Genomic DNA, 19,945 nt, shown 5'->3' with positions numbered 1-19,945 from the left:
AAGAGACAAGGGGTTGTCTTAGCCTTCTATCAGACCTAGTCCCAGGATCTTCACACAGTACAATCATATGTTTCTTAGCCACCTTTCAACTAAAACCACTAACTGGCACACTCACCTTTCTAAGAAATACAATCACAGCCTCTTCAAACTAAAACGGATCTGAAAATGATCTCAACCCTTCACATATTTTATTTAAAAAACTACAGTGAAAAAGAAACAGTGACTTGCCCAAAATAACTTGACTAGTTAATTGTACTAAGTATTTTTCAAATAGTAAGTGATAAATGTTACCAAATCTAAGAGAATTCAGACAGTTGGAACAAATTCTCTAGTATCCAAAACAAGACAGTCACAAAAATTAAGTCAAAATTATTACAGCTTATAATATCAACAACTCCATCTATCCACACGTTAGATTCAAAAGTTATAACAGAGCCATCAGCAAAACTATACTCCAGTATTCAACAAACAAACTAAATGATGGATGAATTTAGATTTAAGAAAAATATACACCTTTTCCCCAAAGAAGGCTTTCATTGTCCAGTGTTGGGAATGATGAGGACTTCTAAAGTCTTTTTGCAAGTACCAACTTTGCTAAGCATTACTGGCTTCAAATAGCAGTATCAAGATGTTTCTATGAATCAATCATTTTCACCTGAGGTCCAGAGGGAAAAATTTTTAAATGGTACATGATTTTCACCACGCCTACCGCCCTCTCCTCCTTGCCCTGCAATATTCTAACACACTTCCTCGGCAGTGTCCTTGGCACTGTTTCTGATAGAGTATGTGATAGCCTTCAAGTGCCTTACAATGAGACGAGATTGTGAACCATGATTATAAACTATCTCCAGCATGCTACAGGAAAAAGGATTATTATTTTTTTAAGTATTTATTTATTTAGCTGCACACAGGATCTTAGTTATGGCATGCGGGATCCAGTTCCCTGATCAGGGATCAAACCTAGGCTCCCTGCTTTGGGAGCATAGAGTCTTAGCTACTGGACCACCAGGGAAGTCCCAAAGGATTACTCTTTTCACGGTCAGAAATTTCTTGCCAAAACCCTTTCCATGGTCTGCATCTTGTGAAACTCTGCCATGCCTTTAAAGGACCACCCTTATTCTTCTTTCCTGGGGACCTTTTTCTGACTGTTCTATCCATTGGTGCTCGTTTCTTGATCAGATGACCTAGAGCATTTGTTATCTGTACCTGTAGCATTCATCACACACTGTAGGTAACATCTTTTGTATAATCATCTTAGTTGTTGCTGGCTTTTTTTTATGCTTGACTGGATAAAGAGTCAGAATCTCAAAGAGTTACATAACTGATATTCCTAAGGGAACTTTCCAGACAATAAAGCGTAATCTTTCTACATATGAAGGGAAAGAGTCAGAAATTCTAAAAGAGCAATTGGGTTTTAGAATACATAGCACAACCATCACTGAACTAATTTTAGAAGCTTTGAATTATACCAAAATAATGATTCCCATGCTTTTAAAGTAATAAGGATGCCTTTTAAGGTCAAAACATATTTTAAAGTTAAAATGTATTTTGTGTACCAAAAACATACTCAGTATTAGTCAGGTGTTAAATATCTTTAACAGAGAATCAGTTCAGCTCAGTTCAGTCGCTCAGTTGTGTCCGACTCTTTGCAACCCCATGAATCACAGCACGCCAGGCCTCCCTGTCCATCACCAACTCCCGGGGTTCACTCAAACTCATGTCCACAGAGTCGGTGATGCCATCCAGCCATCTCATTCTCTGTCGTCCCCGTCTCCTCCCACCCCCAATCCCTCCTAGCATCAGAGTCTTTTCCAGTGAGTCAACTCGTCTCATGAGGTGGCCAAAGTATTGGAGTTTCAGCTTTAGCATCAGTCCTTCCAATGAACACCCAGGATCGATCTCCTCTAGAATGGACTGGTTGGATCTCCCCGCAGTCCAAGGGACTCTCAAGAGTCTTCTCCAGCACCACAGTTCAAAAGCATCAATTCTTCGGTGATTAACAGAGAATAGATGCATTCAAAAGTCTAACTACACAACGGTATGTAAGATGGTACTTATCTGGTCTACAGAGCTTACCTGATGTGCACAAGAAGTTGAGGTTACCCCAGGACCTCAGACTGCACATGGTTGAACTTCACTGTGCTGTGGACATGCAATATTACCGTCACATCAAAAAGTACTACAACCTAAAACTATTTAGGAGCAAGCAAAACACAGAAGGACTGATGCTGAAACTCCAATACTTTGGCCACGTGATGCAAAGAACTGACTCATTTGAAAAGACCCTGACGCTGGGAAAGACTGAAGGCAGGAGAAGGGGACGACAGAGGATGAGATGGCTGGATGGCATCACTGACTCCATGGACATGAGTTTAAGCAAGCTCCAGGAGTTGGTGATGGACAGGGAAGTCTGCCACGCTGCAGTCCATGGGGTCGCAAAGAGTCAGACACAACTGAGTGACTGAACTGAAAATACAGAAAGACTAACAAATCCCTACCTATCCCCATCCCACTCCCTCTCCCAAATCGAACATAAAATCCTTCATTAACTCAATGTTTCTTTCCAAGCAGCAGCAGATTTTTAGCAACGTGAAACAATTCACTTCAATAATGAACTTTTCTTGTGGTTTTAAGTTAATATTATAGCAAAAGGAACAAAAAAAATGAACACTATAGACAAGTCAAATATTTGAAAGTCCATCTCTCACGTATTTTCTGATTCTACTGAAATCTCAATCCTATTTACCCATTTTATCACCTTTGTCAAACAAACAAGCAAAAACCACCAATATTTCCCAGCAAAGGTAGAAATATCATTGTGATCTCAGTTCTAGTCTTTTGTACAGTTACCAATAAGAATGAGCTTAAATAAATAGCAGGTGAGCACAGCATTTAAAGGAATTAGCCCTGGGCTCAAGTCTTGGCTCTGTCACTTATTAACTGTATGATCTTGGGCAAGTTAACTAAACTTCAGATAATTTATGTAAAGTGCTTAACAGGATCCTTGGCAGGTTTTAAGGGCTGCGAAAAGTGGTTACTGATTAAGTAATTATATATAATAGATACATAACAAAGATAGCCTTCTTATCATAACAATTTCAAAGCTTCCTTTCAATTCCCTCTTGTCTGGCTCTGACAGGTCTGTCCCAGGTATCATAAACCTCCACCCCTGACCTATTCCTGGTTCTACTACCTCCAGTTCTACCCTTGGCTATGACCATAAGCAGTTTCTGAAAGTGAGGGAACACATGACAAAAAACAAAACAGGAGGCCACTTGAGTAAGCTAAAACAGCAACAAAATCCACTGCGAAACACTGAATTCACTCAAGCAGGAATCTGCCTTAGAACCAGAGACAGAGAAAAAGGCAAAAAAGAAAAACTAACCAAATTATTCAAATACTTCTAAAACCCTTACCTCCAGTTAAACAAATGACTGAAGATTTGAAGCCCAAATTTTAAACAACAGCATGATTGTCTGCAGGAGCCATCAATAACCAGTGCTATTAATGAAACATGCCTCACTAAAACAATTCTTTACCATTTTTAATTTAACAATGATTTAACCTTTGATAGAGTATTTTTTAAGATGATGTCCCAACAACTTTTTCAAGTTTCTCCTTTCCCCATGCATTTCAACAGGCAGTCAATTAGTTCTTCATCTTGTGTTCAGGCCTCCTGCTGGCAAGCATAATTAAAATTAAGCAAGCAACAATTCCACTTGGTTTTAAGATCCTGTCAAGTTCTTTGATGAAGCTGAGTCTGGTTTCTCCAGGAGCAAGCTGAAAGTTCTGCAGCAAAACTGTGGGGTTGCTCAACTTGATACTGGCCATTCTTTCAGTAGATGGCACTCTTCCCTTTGAGCCCAAATTACACAAGCCCAAGAAGCATGTTCTATGACATTCAGGTGTGATACAAAGCAAGGATTCTCTCTTCAAAGCTCCTAACTGGCCATCACAACCCCTCCAGAAACTCATTCATCAAAAGTTGACGGTCCAACCAGACACTTTTAAAGAGCCCAGGGAAATTCAGATTATAAAACATCAAACACAATATTAATAAAATAACCTAACAAGTGATTACCAAGTAATCAGCTTCTCAGAGCCTTTTCTATACTTTTTTTATTCAGGCATAAAACATTCCTTCCCTAATACAGAGGTAACGGCCTTTCAGTGGCTACTGATCAAATCTTGTCTGTCAAATCTCATTAAGGTATTCAGATAGCACAGTGTTTGGAAAACTATGATTTTGTCATTATCAACATTCACTAAGACTAATGAAAGATGTATTACTTTCATATTACTTTCAACATTTTTGGTTGAAAAAATTCATATAATTTTTGATACCCACTTAAAAAGAATCAAACATCCTAATACAGAATTACTGTACATCTAGTTTTCCAAAAAACAAATACGTATGTCTGATTCATTAATCTATCTTACTTTAATGCATAATAGTTTCCAATTATTAATGATAAGTAAGGTTTCCCACACTCCTGTTTCAGAGACTTTTTTAATTAAAAAGCATACAGTTGTGGACAGAAATAGAAGGAAAATCTTTTTAGAGCAACCTCCAGGTGAAAGCCAAACTTTTCAGCAATCACCTTAAAAATTCCACCTATTCTAGTTGAGCTAAAACTCAGTCCTGGCAAAAAAAGTCAAAGGAGAAAGGCAAGGTAAAAGGAACACGGTTTTAAAATATTTTTAAGGAAAAAAAAAGCACTGGGAGTGGGGATAAGAAATGGGGGAAGCATATCAATTTCAGTAACCCTCTCTTTCCCCTGTCCACTTTCACCCTATGCACCTAAGCCCGTTCACAACCCAACTTGAGCTCTGACCATCATCACCCTTCCCCAAACACTTCCTCAGATAATAAAAGGCTGACCTTACAGAATCTCTTCCTTATGTACTAATAAGACAAATGAGATTATAAGTAACAATGCAGCTAACAGTTGCTGGCTGTAATTTCTGAAGGATTATAAAAGGGATCCCCGGGGAGGCCTTGATCCCAAAATATACTTCTTTAGATGTACAAAATAAGCCTAATTACCTTCTCCACGAAGATACTGAGGAAACCTATCTCTTTGCTATGGCATGGAGTCATTCCACCGGATCAAAAGATGACAGGACAAGAATATTGTATGGAAAAGGGAAAGGAAGTGCTGTTCTCACACAGGATGAGCTGAGCCATTGTGGAAGAACTTCACAGAAACACTGCTGACGGTGACAAATTAAAGGCACAGACTAAGTCCCCAAGATACTGATAAAACTCAGCACTGCTCCAACCTGACTGCTTTCTACATTGTTGAAATTCCAGCTCCCCTAGCAAGCAACCAACAATAGCCCTGGGAGCTGAATTAAACAGGCTCCTGAACTCACACCTGCACTGTCCTTTCCTCTTCCATCTGAAGTAAGCACTTCTTTGGTGGGGGGTGGGGGAGTAAAAAATTACAAGAACAAATTCAAAGAGGGATGAGAATTAGCAAAAAGAATAAAGTAAGAATACCATGTATGTTACTTAAGAGTTTTCATATTACTTCCCTTAATGAACGTTGTGAGCATTAAATTTTGAAAATCGTTTTATTAATATATACAGTGTGTTTCTTGAAACACTGGTTTTAAGAAAGTAATTTGTTATTACTGCCCTTAAGTTTCTAAAAAGTGTTTCACCCCCTGGCTGGCTGGTTGTGGGAAGTTTTTTAATCTTATGGAGGTCAGTATGTCTATGGCAGAAAAAGTGAGCTGCATAACCCAATCTTCAAACTCTAGTCTTGTTTGAGTCAGTAGCAGTCTTAAATGCTAGTTAATGTACTGCTATATACCAATATCCTCAGGTCCAGTTTCAGGCAATTTAAAACAAGATGTTTCAAAGTTCATTTTATATCAGGAAGTCTTACCATTTCCAATTAAGCTTTAACTAAAACCAACTTTTAAAACAAGTAAAGTATATACGGTGGTGAGACAGATCAAACTGACATTAGGTAAAATCAACTTAGATCTCACCTCATTATAAAGATATAACTATATGTCAAAGACTAAACACATTTTATTGGAGACGGAAATGGCAACCCACTCCAGTCTTCTTGCCTGGAGAATCCCCAAGGACAAAGGAGCCTGGCAGGCTGCAGTCCATAGGGACGCACAGAGTTGGACACGACCGAAGCGACTTAGCAAACATATTTTATAATAATAATTCAGCTCTGGCATAGTTAAAAACCAGTCTATACAATCTAAGAAGAAAATTTACAAAAACAAAAAGCCTTTAAAAATCACAGATGAGTTTCATCCATTTTTATACTTTTTGGTGATCATGCGACTACTTTTTAAGTTATGCTAGACAATTATGAATCGGAGAAGGCAATGGCACCCCACTCCAGTACTCCTGCCTGGAAAATCCCATGGACGGAGGAGCCTGGTGGGCTGCCGTCTATGGGGTCGCACAGAGTCGGACACGACTGAAGCGACTTAGCAGCAGCAGCAGCAGACAATTATGAAAGCCACATTTATTCTTTATGGTTTCTAGGATACTCTTTTTTAACTTGCTCCTTCACTGTAGTAAGTCATGTCCTAGAAACCTGAAAGCTACTATTAATGCAGCTTTTCAAAGATACTCAACAAGAAAATAATTTAAAGAAAACAAAAGACTCTGATTCTCATTATCTATGCTATCGTCTAAGACTTTACAGTGAGTTAAATGGTACTTTAACATTCAAGTATGTTTTCAATTGTGTAATTAACTTACTTTTAAGCTTGATTTTGTGATTAGTTCACATATAAGAGATCAACATTAAAATACACATGAAACAAAAAACCCACATACGTCTTTCTCTCTAACACTTTAAACTTTCAGTTAATTTCAGTTAAAACTGTTCTATGCATGCAGTTGATATTCAAATAATCACTACATGAATGCCAGGTGAATCATTTTGTAATTAACCTGAAAGGAAGAGCATCCTCCAAGTAGTACGGTTACACATGTGTGTCCATAACTAGCTACTGCTAGGGAAAAAAAAATTAATCAAATTCATCTAACTTATTAGACATAAGGGATATACAAGGGATAACAAACTTTTTCTTTCAAGCCATAGTCAATGAAACACTGCTAACCTGTATGATTTAGAGAGGATTCTTAACATACACAACCCACTGCAGTAAAAATTTGAGACTGTCTTGGCTTTTGGCCAAAAGAATTTAGTCACTAGCAAGACCTGAAATACCTCATAACAATCTCATCTAGAAATACTAGGGCACATACCCCAAGATCAAATAATAAAGCATTAACAGAAGACATGAAATAAAGGATCAGGGCACCCATTTTGAATCACAATGACTAGCCCCAGTCTACGACTGCTCAATTAATTTCAAATAGCGTGTTTATGTTTAAAAGAAAGTACTCTTGATTAAACATTTTAAATGTTTTCTATTCAAATTCTACATGTATAATATTTCCAAAGGAATCTGAAACAGCACTGAATTTTAATATCAGAAAAATGAGTGTTTATTTAGTGTGAGAAACATATTAGTAACCTGTGTCTTCAATACGGTTTGAGCTTTCTTAATTCAACAGATGCTGTTTTTAAACACTGCTCCCTAATATTGGAGAAGGAAATGGCAACCCACTCCAGTGTTCTTGCCTGGAGAATCCCAGGGACAGCGGAGCCTGGTCGGCTGCCGTCCATGGGGTCGCACAGAGTCGGACACGACTGAAGCGACGCAGCAGCAGCAGCAGCAGCAGCAGCAGCAGCCCTAATATTACCTTTCACTGAATTGCCAACAAAGGACATATTTGATCTCTACAATAGTAATCCTAAAAATTACTTCAAACAGCTACTAATTTAGGTTATAATTAACTGGCTTGACCTATCAACGACACTGGTGAAGCAGCAACACAGAGGTCCTTGAGGAATGGGAGTGACAAAGTAAAAGCCACTTACAGCTAATTGTAAAAGGTAACTCGGGTGGAATTTTGAACAAACCAAAGTTAATATTCACCTCAGGTTGATGCAGTGTTGATAATCAGAAGATCAAGCCTACTGACTTAGTGCAGAACTAGAATCAACAAAAAGCCTATTGGACCAGCTGGGGCCCTACACATCTGGCAAGCTTAAAGAACAACAAAAAAAGACTTGAATCTTTAGTAATTAAAAAGATAACATAGTACAGCTCACAGTCTAGTATCTGAGCTACACATATGTCATGTGAGAAGAGAATCCTCTTCCAAAGTCAAAAGGTGATTCTACTTAATGCAGATTGATTACCGCGCTTCAGATTTACACACATCTTGGTGATATTAATACAGGAGGGTGTTGCTAAACAAGGCATACGCACAGTTGTAGTCTTGGAGACCCTGTGAAGATACTTCATTCATTTGCAGCAGGGGGTTACTGGCTATGTGGACTCACTTTCAAATCAGACTCTGGGTTCAGAACCAGCCAGTCTCTTGCCTAGGAGCTATACAAAATACTTAAACCTTTATGTCTGTTTAGGCACTGGGTTATCATGGGGATTAATCATATAAAAGTCTGTGCTTGGCACAGAGGTAGAACAAATAATATTGGCTGTTACAAGTATTTGCTGAGTCTTCACTTGCTGGGTCGCATGATACAACCACCTTCAAAAAAAGTAACTTTATAGTGATGCTGATAAACGCATAAAACACTGAGTACCAAATTATATTCTAAGCACTTTACACATAAGAACTCATATGGTTCTGATAGTATCATTCCCAACATTTTACAAAACCAATTTGTTCAGAGTTGGGTTTTTATGATATCTTTCTCGAATAGAAATAAAATTTCTTGTACTCTGATGACACACATAAGTGCTGCCCAGTACTGCTAACCAACGACTTTGAGATGGCAGAGATTAAACAGCTAACAACCTGCATAGGCTTAAGTGTAACAGAAACACTCAGGCACAAGAGACCTACTTCAGGAGGGCTCACAACCTCAGAGGTTGGGCCCTACCCTGCATTTAGGTTTCAGGATTGTGTGTAGGAGGTGGGCTGATGCTATGTTCTCTTAGTCTCAAAAGACATTCTGGTTTTACAAAGACCACACCCACACTTTAAACATCACTGAGCAGAACCCGCATGCATACTGGTGTAACATTATTGAAAAGCGGGTTAGAAATAGCATAGTGTGCAATATCATTTTCTCATTCATTATCAGAATGTAAAACATGTTCTGAAAATACAATATTTCTATAATGCAAAATAGTTCCTAGATGTCTTATGATCACCTGTCATATGTCCACCAACAAACATTTCCTTATAACATATAAGTTAAAAAGCTGCAACTTATTGAATGCCTCATAACCAACTATCTCAAGGGCTCAAATTATATTTAACATTCAAAACAGACATACCAATTTTTTTCTTTAAAGCAACTATTGCCAATATTTTTCAGTCAATTTAGAGTTTTAAGAGCAGAGACTGAACTCTGGAAAAAAGAAGACTTAAATATAGCAAAAGTGGCCTTTTTTCCCCCGGTCTTCCCTCTGCAAAGGTAATCTGCTCAATTTAAGGAGAGGAAAATGAGTTACAGTGCAATTACAATGCAATGGAGACTTTTAGATACACAAACTACTTTATACATACACTCCAAAAGTAACTTAACCCTATAAATGAATGGGTCCCATACCTTAATTACTTTTTTTTTTTTACAAAATACTCAAGCATCTTATTTAAAAACGACAAATTACGAGGTATTCTTATTTTACTCCCTTTAACAATCTAATTAGAAGTCCTCCAAAGCCCAAAGTAGGATGTACCCAGCATGGTGCTGATGCACTCCATCCCCAGAAAAGCAACCATTTCATACTGCTAAATCTAAAGTGTCATAACATAAAAAAGTTCATGCACCTTTAAAATGGAGCTCATTCCTACCCCCCAAATCTTATCAGTTCCCTCACCAAACTTGCATATAAATCCCCACTCAAAGCCTCTTGGTTGATTTAAATTCCATTTCTCTCCACACCACTCCAGCAGGTCAATTACAAGAGCACATGTGCCAAAGAAATTAGTGGTTTTACTCACGCTCCCATTTTAAACGGGCACCTACTTGCAATTAAATCTCTCCAACAAAAAAAGTTTACCTGAGGCCATTCTTGCTATTTTACTAGAGGCCTAGCTTATACCTACCTGTCTCTGTGGTCTTGCCTCAGCTATAATGGCATACCTCCAAACAACCTGGACGCCCCCAAACACCAGCTAACCGGACCTGCAGGCAGCTCTTGCCTGTCACCCCGGGCAGGAAGCACAACCTAACATGTATACATTTGTAGGGGTGGGGTGGGTGGGTGTGTGTCGGGGGGATGGGGACACAGATTACAGGAGAAAGGTTTGGTTGAATACTCTCAACTTGGTAACAGAAGTTTTTTTTTTAACGAGAAAAACAAACCAACACTTCCTCCCTTAACCTCCACCTTTTTCCAAGCGCGGGAACCTCCCAACCCTCCTGGAGCGCACCTTCAGAGCTTAAGGTCCCTCGGATCCCGAAGCTTCGGCCAGTGCTTGGTTTTCGGAACTCCCCGTCCTTTGGGAGAAATCAGAGGACGCCCGAAAGACTCGGGCCCACCCCGCGGCGCCCCGAGATCCTCCCCTGCAGGTCCACCTTCCTCGCCCGCGGCTCCCGTTCCAGTCCCGGAGGGAGAAGGGTTCACCTGAGGCCGCAGGGGCAGCCAATAGGAAAGTCCCCTCGGCCCTGCAAGTCGCCGCAATCCAACCCCGCGCGACCCCCTCGGAAGGGTCCCCGCAGCCCAGCCCGCGCGGGCGCCTGCGGTCCCCGCCGCCAGAAGCGGCGGAAAGGCCGCGCCTTCTCTCCCCTCAGGATTACCTCGCAGCGCGCAGCCGGCTTTGTGCTTCGCTCCCTCCTTCCCCGCGGCCGCCGGGACTGCAGCGGCCGCGCGATCCTCCACCGCCGCCTCCTAAGCGCCGCACGGCCCCCGAGGGGAGGGCAGGAGGGGAGGGGGCGTGAGGAGGGAGGGACCTGGGCGCCGAGCCCTGAGAGGCAGGAAGCGGCGACACCTGGGTCGCGATGCTTCTAACTCTCGCTCTCCGTGTTTAAAAATACAATTTAAACCCCTCTCTGTCCCCTCCCGCCCCGCGCCCCCGCGACCGTTACCGGCAGGCGGCTCACGCTCTGGCGGGACTGGCCGAGAGCCCCTCGAGCGTCCCCTGGCCCCGCCCCTAAGGCTCCGCCCTGAGGCCCCCAGGCGCCTCTGGCTCCACCCCCACGAGCCCGCCCCTCGCGGCCCCCGATCGCCCCTGGTCCCACCCCTCGGGTCCCCGAGCGTCCTGGCCCCGCCCCTCGGAATCACAGGATGTTCCTGACCCCGCCTCCTCAAGGCCCCGCCCCCAACGCGGCCCCTCGGGCCCCTCCAAAGCCTTGGTACCGCCCCCTACGGCCCCCTCCTCTCCCGCCCGCACCCAGTCTCCAAAGCCGAGGCGGCGGAGCCCTGCAGGCCTGGCCTCTGGGAGGGCCTGGTGCGGGCCAGCTGTCTGGCATCTCTTCAGCGTCCTCCTCCAGCTTTACAGCTTCGATCCGTTGCGTGCCTTGCGGGAGGGTCGGAGGAGTAAAAGACCCCGACGGAAGCTCGACTGCAAGGGATAGGAGGGGCGCCTTGGAAATGCCGCCCGCCCGAACCTGAGCGAGGCCCCCCCATCCCCCCGCCGCCGGCCACACTCCTGAGGCTGAGCCACAGCTTTCAGAGTCAACCTCGGCCGCCTACACTGGCTGCTGGGTCTTCAGCGGGAGGCCACTGCTCAGGTTCAACCTCCTCACGCCGCTCACTGGAGGGGCCTGGGTGTCGGCACCATAGTTGCCTGTGGGGGCGCCTCTTTCCCCTCCTCACCTCCACAGAGGGGCAGGGGCTCTATCGGCTCCACGTGCACGCCTCAAGGGTCTTCACCCCGAGTTTGGCCCCTGGCCTTGAGACCTTATGAGAGCTCATCTCTTGGAGGTGAAAAGTCAAGGCACTGCCAGCCTTGAAAATGAATTCGGGGCCGGTAAACTTTGCAGGGATGTGGATCCCATCCACAGGTGACACTGGGCCACCCACCCCCCGCCGCCCAGAAAAAGACTTACCCTAGAAACAGACCTCCCAGCAACGCACACCTTTCTCTACCACGCACGACTTGCACACCCCTCCCGCATACGTGTCCTGCACGGGCACAAATCCACTCCCAAGCCCACCCTCTGAGCGGCATTCTGGTTATTCACGGTCTCTTGGGTCAACCCCACCCTAACACACAACAACAAACTTCATTCCCCACCCTTATCTCCCTTCGTTTCCAAGGCATTGGCGACAGTCCACTTCATTTCCTTCCTCTGCAGACTCTTCTCTTCCCCCTCAAATACTTCGAGCCATCCCCCTCATCTTCATCCCCTCCCTCTTCCCTAAAAATGTGCTAATTAAAATGTAGTTTCCTCTTCCCACACATGAAGTGTGGAAAATGAATCTTGTCTTGGCACAAACTGTGATTCATTTATCCTCGCTTTCTCTCTCCACTGGACCAAAGCTATAGAATTTTTAGTCTACCACGACCTCCCATATGCTCAAAATCTAACCATGCCTCATGGTTTTTAAATACCCCTAAAGGACGGTGGGGAAGTCTTCCTGGCTTTGGGGAGAAATTATTTAGAAAATGCTTGGCCTGTCATTTTATTTGGAATTTTAAAATATCTGCAGTATTTGAGAGAGATATTGGGAGTGGCTGGATGTTTTCTTGCATTTAGAAAGCAAAAAATGAAAAAAAAAAAAAGCTTAGCACGCATCAAGGTTAGCCGGTTTATGAATAGCCCCCCAAAAGTGTGTTAGGGGTACATATCAGACAATAGTCTCCACTGCACAGGACGTTTGCCTGTCACAGATCTAGACCTCCTCCCGCCCCAAAGGAAGACAAATTAACATAATCCATTTTAAGCATGTCTGATGAGCAATCCTTCCCGTGATCACTCCATTTCCCACAGTTTCTGGACAAAATGGATAAAAGATTTGCTTACCCGCTTAGGATGCAAGGCTTTCTTGTGTCCAGGGCAGTAGACGTGTGTGTCTTCTAGGTGTGGATTCTGCAGTGCTACACAGAAACCCACTGCAGCCTCAGACCGGCGGCAGCGGCGGTTTCTCCCAACGCCGAGTAGTAAAGTGTGTGACTCTGGAAGAGACTCCACAATTACCATTAGGCGCTTGCTTATGAGAGAGGAGGCGGAATCTTTCTTAAAGGAATGGGTAGTGTTTTTCCTCTCCACTATTGCTTCATGAGAGGCTGAAAGGGTGGAAGCAGGGAGTTTTTTTGGACTGAGTATGGCAGTACAGCTGTGGGAGGTCAAGGTTAAAATTAACTGGGTGATCGAGGGACCGATTTAGTGTGAGTCAATGAAATGCTAGAAGCATTGGTTTTAAAGAGCCCTGCTAACTTCAAGCTCTGGGGTCCATGGCAAAAATAAAGTGATGTGCCTTGAAACTGACTAGTACTTTGTGTTAATAATTAATTTCAAATCATCACTTTAAACTGATAACTCTACAAAGGGAGGTTATTTCATATTTAATACAAGAACACAGAATAGTAAAACACACAATTGGGAACAAGAGTAAAGTCTTACTAATACAAGCATTATCTGGTATTTCAGTGAATATCAGTATTAGAAAATATTGTAAATCGACTGTACTTCAATTAAAAAAATATATACTATTGACAGATCAATCTGTACTTGCAAAAATTATAATATTATTTATAGGAAAAACAATAAAAATCTAATTTAAGAAAATAATAGCTGGCTATTATGCTATTTCAGTGGCAATTCAAAGTTCAGCAAAATTAAGGAACTCATAGATAGATTACTTTAAATGCATCCAAATTTACTATTTACACTATTAGAATGTGGTGTGTCTACATAGGAGGAAAAAAATGAGTCTGCTTTATAACTTTAATTTTTATCTCAAATAATATTCCTCATATTAAGCACTGCTGCTGCTGCTGCTAAGTCACTTCAGTCGTGTCCAACTCTGTGTGACCCCATAGACGGAAGCCCACCAGGCTCCCCCTTCCCTGGAATTCTCCAGGCAAGAACTGAACATCTGAGATTTTTTTTCTTCAGTGGTAAATGAGGAGGTGTGGTCCCAAAATATGAATAGAGAAAAATATGGAAAATATTCTGCGATTGATGTTTTTATACAGCTTTTGTTAACTACCAATAATCTTGAGCAGGTAAGTAAACTTTTTTGTTCCATAGTCCCATAATTTTTAAAATAAGGATGTTGCATTGAAATTTTCCTTTAGCATTCCAAAATACTATGATTTTTATGACAAACGTTTATATTTTTGTTATTTGTTGCGTGTGTATTTCACTGTACACTCTGCTTCTCCTGAAAACTTGGATTAAAAATGTCTTTATTTTAAATGTATAAGCAGAGGTTATTATTTACAACTATTCCAAAACTATTTTGCAAATCACATATTGTTTTTGTAAAGTGAAAAAACTTAATTTTATCTGACTTATGATTGTGTACCCAATTATGACCAATTTTCCTGCAGCAGAATCCTGCTGCTGCTAAGTCGCTTCAGTCGTGTCTGACTCTGTGCGACCCCATAGACAGCAGCCCACCAGGCTCCCCCGTCCCTGGGATTCTCTAGGCAAGAACACTGGAGAGGGTTGCAATTTCCTTCTCCAATGCATGAAAGTGAAAAGTGAAAGTGAAGTCGCTCAGTCGTGTCCAACTCTTAGCGACCCCATGGACTGTAGACTACCAGGCTCCTCCCCCCATGGGATTTTCCAGGAAAGAGTACTGGAGTGGGGGGGGGGGCATTGCCTTCTCTGGCAGCAGAATCCTACAATATTGCTAAAAATACTGATTGACTGGAATACAAAATATATGTTTAATAGCAATTGGAACATCGTTAAAAAGAACTGGTACATCATCAGATGGTAGAGTTGGAACAGTTTAGAGCTCACGGACACCAACCCTTTAATTTCACAAGTGGAAAAAATGGAAACCCAGAGAAGCAAATTGGGGGCTCAGGCAAGTTAACTCAGTCCCTACTCTTCACATACACGACCCCATGGACTGTATCCCACAAGGATCCTCTGTCCATGGAATTCTCCAGTCAAGAATTTTCCAGGGAATATTCCTGACCCAGGGGTCAAAACCTGGGTCTCTTACACTACAGGCAGATTCTTTGCCATCTGAACCACCAGGGAAGCGCCTTCACATACACAGCAAATAAACAACATGTATGAACATACACAGTTTCACAGACCCATGCTGGGGCCTGAGCAAGACCTGTCACAACAACAAAAATGTCTTTCACCCATTTTGTGTTCATGTAGTATAAACTAAAGATATATCAAACAAGTGCTCGTAATGTGTGTAAATATTAACACAAATATTGCCTTTAGGCTTGGAGGTGTTTATGCTGGAAAGTAAAGAAATTTGTCCGAAGGGAATTTTTTTTTTAAGTGACCTCTAAGGAAATTCACAACAATTATTTGCAAACTCTTATTCATCTTCCACCCAAATGACAGGTCCCTGCACTTCTTTTCTTGCATCCTTTGGTGCCTCAGTTTCCTTTTATCTAGATCCTCAAGAACGCCTGTGAAGAGGAAAAGTTCATTTTGGAGCCGGGGAGGGGAAAGTATTGTAGAGGTTTAGTTCTGACCTTCAGAGATGATTTTTGGAAGTTGCTTTTGGGGCTAGAGTCTAGCATTTTTTCCCTTAAATCCTCATCTGATGTTCCCCCTAAGGAACCTGGTATACTTCCCTAGTTTCACAGGGGCATTACCTTAGATTAGCTGACAGAGCAAACTTGGTGTTTTGTGTACCTGGCAAGACAATTTATCACTTACTTTTTTTTTTTAAAGCCTCCCATAGGGAGAGATAGAGAAGGAAATGCAACCCACTCCAGTATTCTTGCTTGGGAAGTCCCATGGACTGAGGAGCCTGGTGGGCTACATGAGGTTGCAAAGAGTCAGACATGACTTAGCAACTAAACAACAACATAGGGAGAGAATTGAAGGAAATTAGTTGCCCAGTTTCTTCATCTCTTTTTATCTTGCTCTTCTGCAAGGAAGGCAGTTCGTCTATCAAGTGCTAATGGACAATGAATAAAATGGCTGTTATTTGTATAATTCAAAGCAACCCCTCAAAATTAAATGCATTTCTTTGTATCTTCCCTAAAGTACTGAGCATAGTCTCTTATATAAAGGCACTTAATAGATTCTTTAAAAAATGAATACACAAATTAATGAAATGAATAGTCCCCCAAAATAACCAGAAACTGATTACAAAGTGTTTTTGTATGTTTGTAATTTGCATTGTTTAAAACAACTGACTCCATTCTCTACCTCCTTTTTCTCTAACACAGTCATGATCTAAGAGAAACAGTCTCCTTTCTGTAGAGCTTTTTAGGCATGCCTGATTTGTATTCTCCAATTAAATTGTAGCCACAAATTACCACATGAACGCTGGGTAGATCAAGCAGTAGCCGAGACACTCTCTGCCAAAAGAACAGAGGATTAAGTTTCAGAATTCCACTGCTCTAGTTCTAGTTGTGAAACCAACTGGTTATGTGACCTCAAAGAAGTTTCTGGACATGCTTGTGCCTCAGGTTGAGCCATCTTTTAAATGGTGGTGGCGGATGATAAGACCTGCTGTCTCTACTTCATAGGATGGTTATAGAGTTCAAATGATAATAAAAGAAAAAAATGCTTTGAACCTTCAAAGCACTTTGTAAAGAAAAGGTGTTATTATAGGCAGATGTATTTTAAATCAATTATCTAGTTCAAGGGACTTTACCCTAAACAACCTGTTTTACTACTTTACTGGTTCGGAAAGCAAACAGGTTTATCTCTCCCTGTGTGTGCATGCACACACATACACACACACGTATGCACCCTGCTGCTCCCAGTTTAACAACCTCTCAGCTTTGATGCTTTTCCCTTGGGCTGGGAAATAACATCTGTAAAATGAAGAGCTAAGAATTTGTATAGAGAGCCCTCCACCATCATTTCCCCCCAAATTTACATTTTTAAAACTCTCAGACAGAAAAGTAAACTCAGAGAAGCACAACAGTCTTTTCATACTTCTTAATATCATGTATTCTGTCAGTGGGGTTAGATGAACCATTCATTTGGAAATTTGGCCATGCTACGTACGTTTTGATCATCCCTTTGTGCCAAGTGAGTGTGGAAAGTATTTGGGGAACAGAGAAGGAAGGACTGACATGGAACTCATGCTAATGAGTTCCCCACTCCCCAAGGAGACATAATCAGAGTGATATTCAAGGATGTAGCAACATATTTTAATAGTACTATGTGACCATATGGTTTATTTTAAAGGAATTGCCTCAGTTAAATGCCTGACAGTTTCTTACACAACTGTTTGAGTAAGCAGGCCTGATACATCTCTGTAACGTTTATAAAATATCACCCTCAGAGTTTTCTCTTTTTCCCCAAAAGGTATTTATTGTCTTTTATTCATTCTCCTCCTGATGAGTCTTTTAAGATTATCATGCTGTCAGTCGCCAAGTTGTGTCTGACCCTTGAGACCTCATGGACTGTAGACTGCCAGGCTCCTCTGTCCGTGAGATTTTCCAGGCAAGAATACTGGAGTGGGTTGCCATTTCCTTCTCCAGGGGATCTTCCCAACCCAGGGATCGAACCCTGGTCTCCTGCACTGCAGGAAGATTCTTTACCAACTGAGCTACCAGGGAGTCATCATGGCTAAACAAATAACTGCTAACACACAATGGCTAAACAAATAGCTACTAATACACAGAAAACTAATAAACAACTGCTATAAATAAGATATTCCAGTAAGAGCCTCATGCATAGTTAGGTTAAAAAAAATCAACCTACACAAAAAATCAACTTACCAGTTTCTGTGTAGAGAAACACAAAATGAATACAAAATATGGGCTTCCCTGGTGGTTCGGTGGTAAAGAATCTGCCTTCCAATGAAGGAGATATAGGTTCCATCCCTGGTCTGGGAAGATCACACATGTCTCAGAGTAACTAAGCCCTTGTGCCACAACTATTGAACTTGTGCTCAAGCCTGGGAACTGCAACTACCGAAGCCCATGCACCCTAGAGCCAGTGCTCAGCAACAAGAGAAGCCACTTCAATGAGAAGCCTGGGTATTGCAACCAAGAGTAGCCACTGCCCATTCAGCAACAAAGACCCAGCACAGCCAAAAATAAATAAATAGTTTTAAAAAATTAGCACAAAGTATGCAATTGCTATGTTAAACCTAAAATACATTGTTTATTATCATCACATGCCTTAAGATTTCGGGACCAGTCTTTAATGTATATATCTGAATTACATGATCTTAAAACTGGGTGTTTTACCAAGGAAACCAGAATTGAAAGAGACACGTGTACCCCAATATACATCACAGCACTGTTTACAACAGCTAGGATGTGGAAGCAACCTAGATGTCCATCAACAGATGAATGGATAAGAAAGCTGTGGTACATATACACAATGGAATGTTACTCAGCTATTAAAAAGAACACATTTGAATCAGTTCTGATGAGGTAGATGAAACTGGAGCTTTATTACATAGAGTGAAGTAAGTCAGAAAGAAAAACACCAATACAGTATATTTACGCACATATATGGAATTTAGAAAGATGGTAACAATAACCCTATATGCGAGACAGCAAAACAGACACAGATATAAAGAACAGACTTTTGGACTCTGTGGGAGAAGGCGAGGGTGGGATGATTTGGGAGAATAGCGTTGAAACATGTATATTATCATATGTGAAATAGATGACCAGTCCAAGTTCAATGTATGAAATAGGACACTCAAAGACGGTGCACTGGGACAACCCTGAGGGGTGGGATGGGGAGGGAGGTGGGAGGGGGTTCAGGATGGGGGACACATGTGCACCCATGGCTGATTCATGTCAGTGTATGGCACAAACCACTACAATGTTGTAAAGTAATTAGCCTCCAATTAAAATAAATTGAAAAAAAAACCTGGTGTTTTAATCCTTACGGCACTATTTCTAGAATGTGATCAGGAACTATGTGCAACAGAATGACTCAGAGTGTTTCCTAAAATGCTGGTTCTTGGACTCTATCCTTGAATGAGAATCTTTTAGGCAGTGGCAGTGGATTGAGGGTTTTTACAAGAATCCCAGGTGATTCCCGTGTACACCAAATTTGAGTACTGCTTCCCTAAAGAAACAAGACAATGTTTGTAGAATCTCTGAGACAGGATGAGTGAAACACAGGTGACTCCTTTTTTTTTATTATGTGAGAAGGATTCAGAGAAGGACTAACCCTGGCTCCACTCTTTCTACACTATAAACTTGGGCAAAAATTTTAATCTCTCCAGATCCTAGTCCTCATTTGTAAAATTATTCCTGTTTGACCATGTTGTTGTGAGGATTGACATAACACAGGCAGAGTTTCTATTCTAGAGCCTGACCCGTAATGGAATTTATATATGTGTGTGTTCATTCCTTCTCTCCTTCTCTCTTTGTTCAAAAATGAGTTTCCAGGTAGCTCTTCTTGTCCAGTGTTTTAGTGTGCTTAGTAGGGTAATATAAACTAGTAGTTTAATGAGAGCTAATATTTCCAGTACTGATAGTGTGCCAGTGCTAAATACTTTGTATGCATTACTTCATTTCATATCCACAATAATTCTTAAAGATAAGGACTATTATTATTTTCAATTAAAGCAACAGAGACTGATAGAGGATAAGTAACATGCCCAGAATCTCAGAGCAACAAATTAGCAGAGTTAGGATTCAAACCCAGGCATTCTGACTCTAGAGTCTAACTGTTCATTATGCTGTATGTTTTGTATATTCTCTAAGTGGCTTAGATTCCAAAATAGGAGCCAGTCTCTTGGAAGGAATAAGCAACTGCAAAAATGGAGTTTATAAACCTCCCAGAAATACAAACAAACGAATGTCATTCTTTGCCTATCTTAGAAA

The 19,945-nt window shown here is 41.5% G+C and overlaps 1 protein-coding gene across 3 annotated transcripts in view; it reads right to left on the bottom strand.

Moving 5' to 3' along the window:
• The window catches only part of ADD3 (adducin 3), a 135,240-nt gene extending 122,083 nt beyond the window's left edge, over positions 1–13,157 (bottom strand). For 2 of the 3 annotated variants that reach the window (XM_055424685.2, XM_055424691.2), the window contains exon 1: positions 10,833–11,127. The gene's annotated coding sequence lies outside the window, so the exon portion shown is untranslated. Of the gene's footprint in view, positions 1–10,832; positions 11,128–13,001 lie in introns of those variants that run through there. The other variant, XM_055424686.2, reaches the window with a different exon arrangement.
• Positions 13,158–19,945: the final 6,788 nt, after the last annotated feature.

Source organism: Moschus berezovskii, chromosome 12 (genome assembly GCF_049115385.1).
Source record: "Moschus berezovskii isolate FMDL1 chromosome 12, NW_MosBer_1.0, whole genome shotgun sequence".
NCBI lineage: Eukaryota > Metazoa > Chordata > Mammalia > Artiodactyla > Moschidae > Moschus > Moschus berezovskii.
Note: the sequence above shows the minus strand (reverse complement) of the source record. Positions and strands in the feature narration are given on the sequence as shown.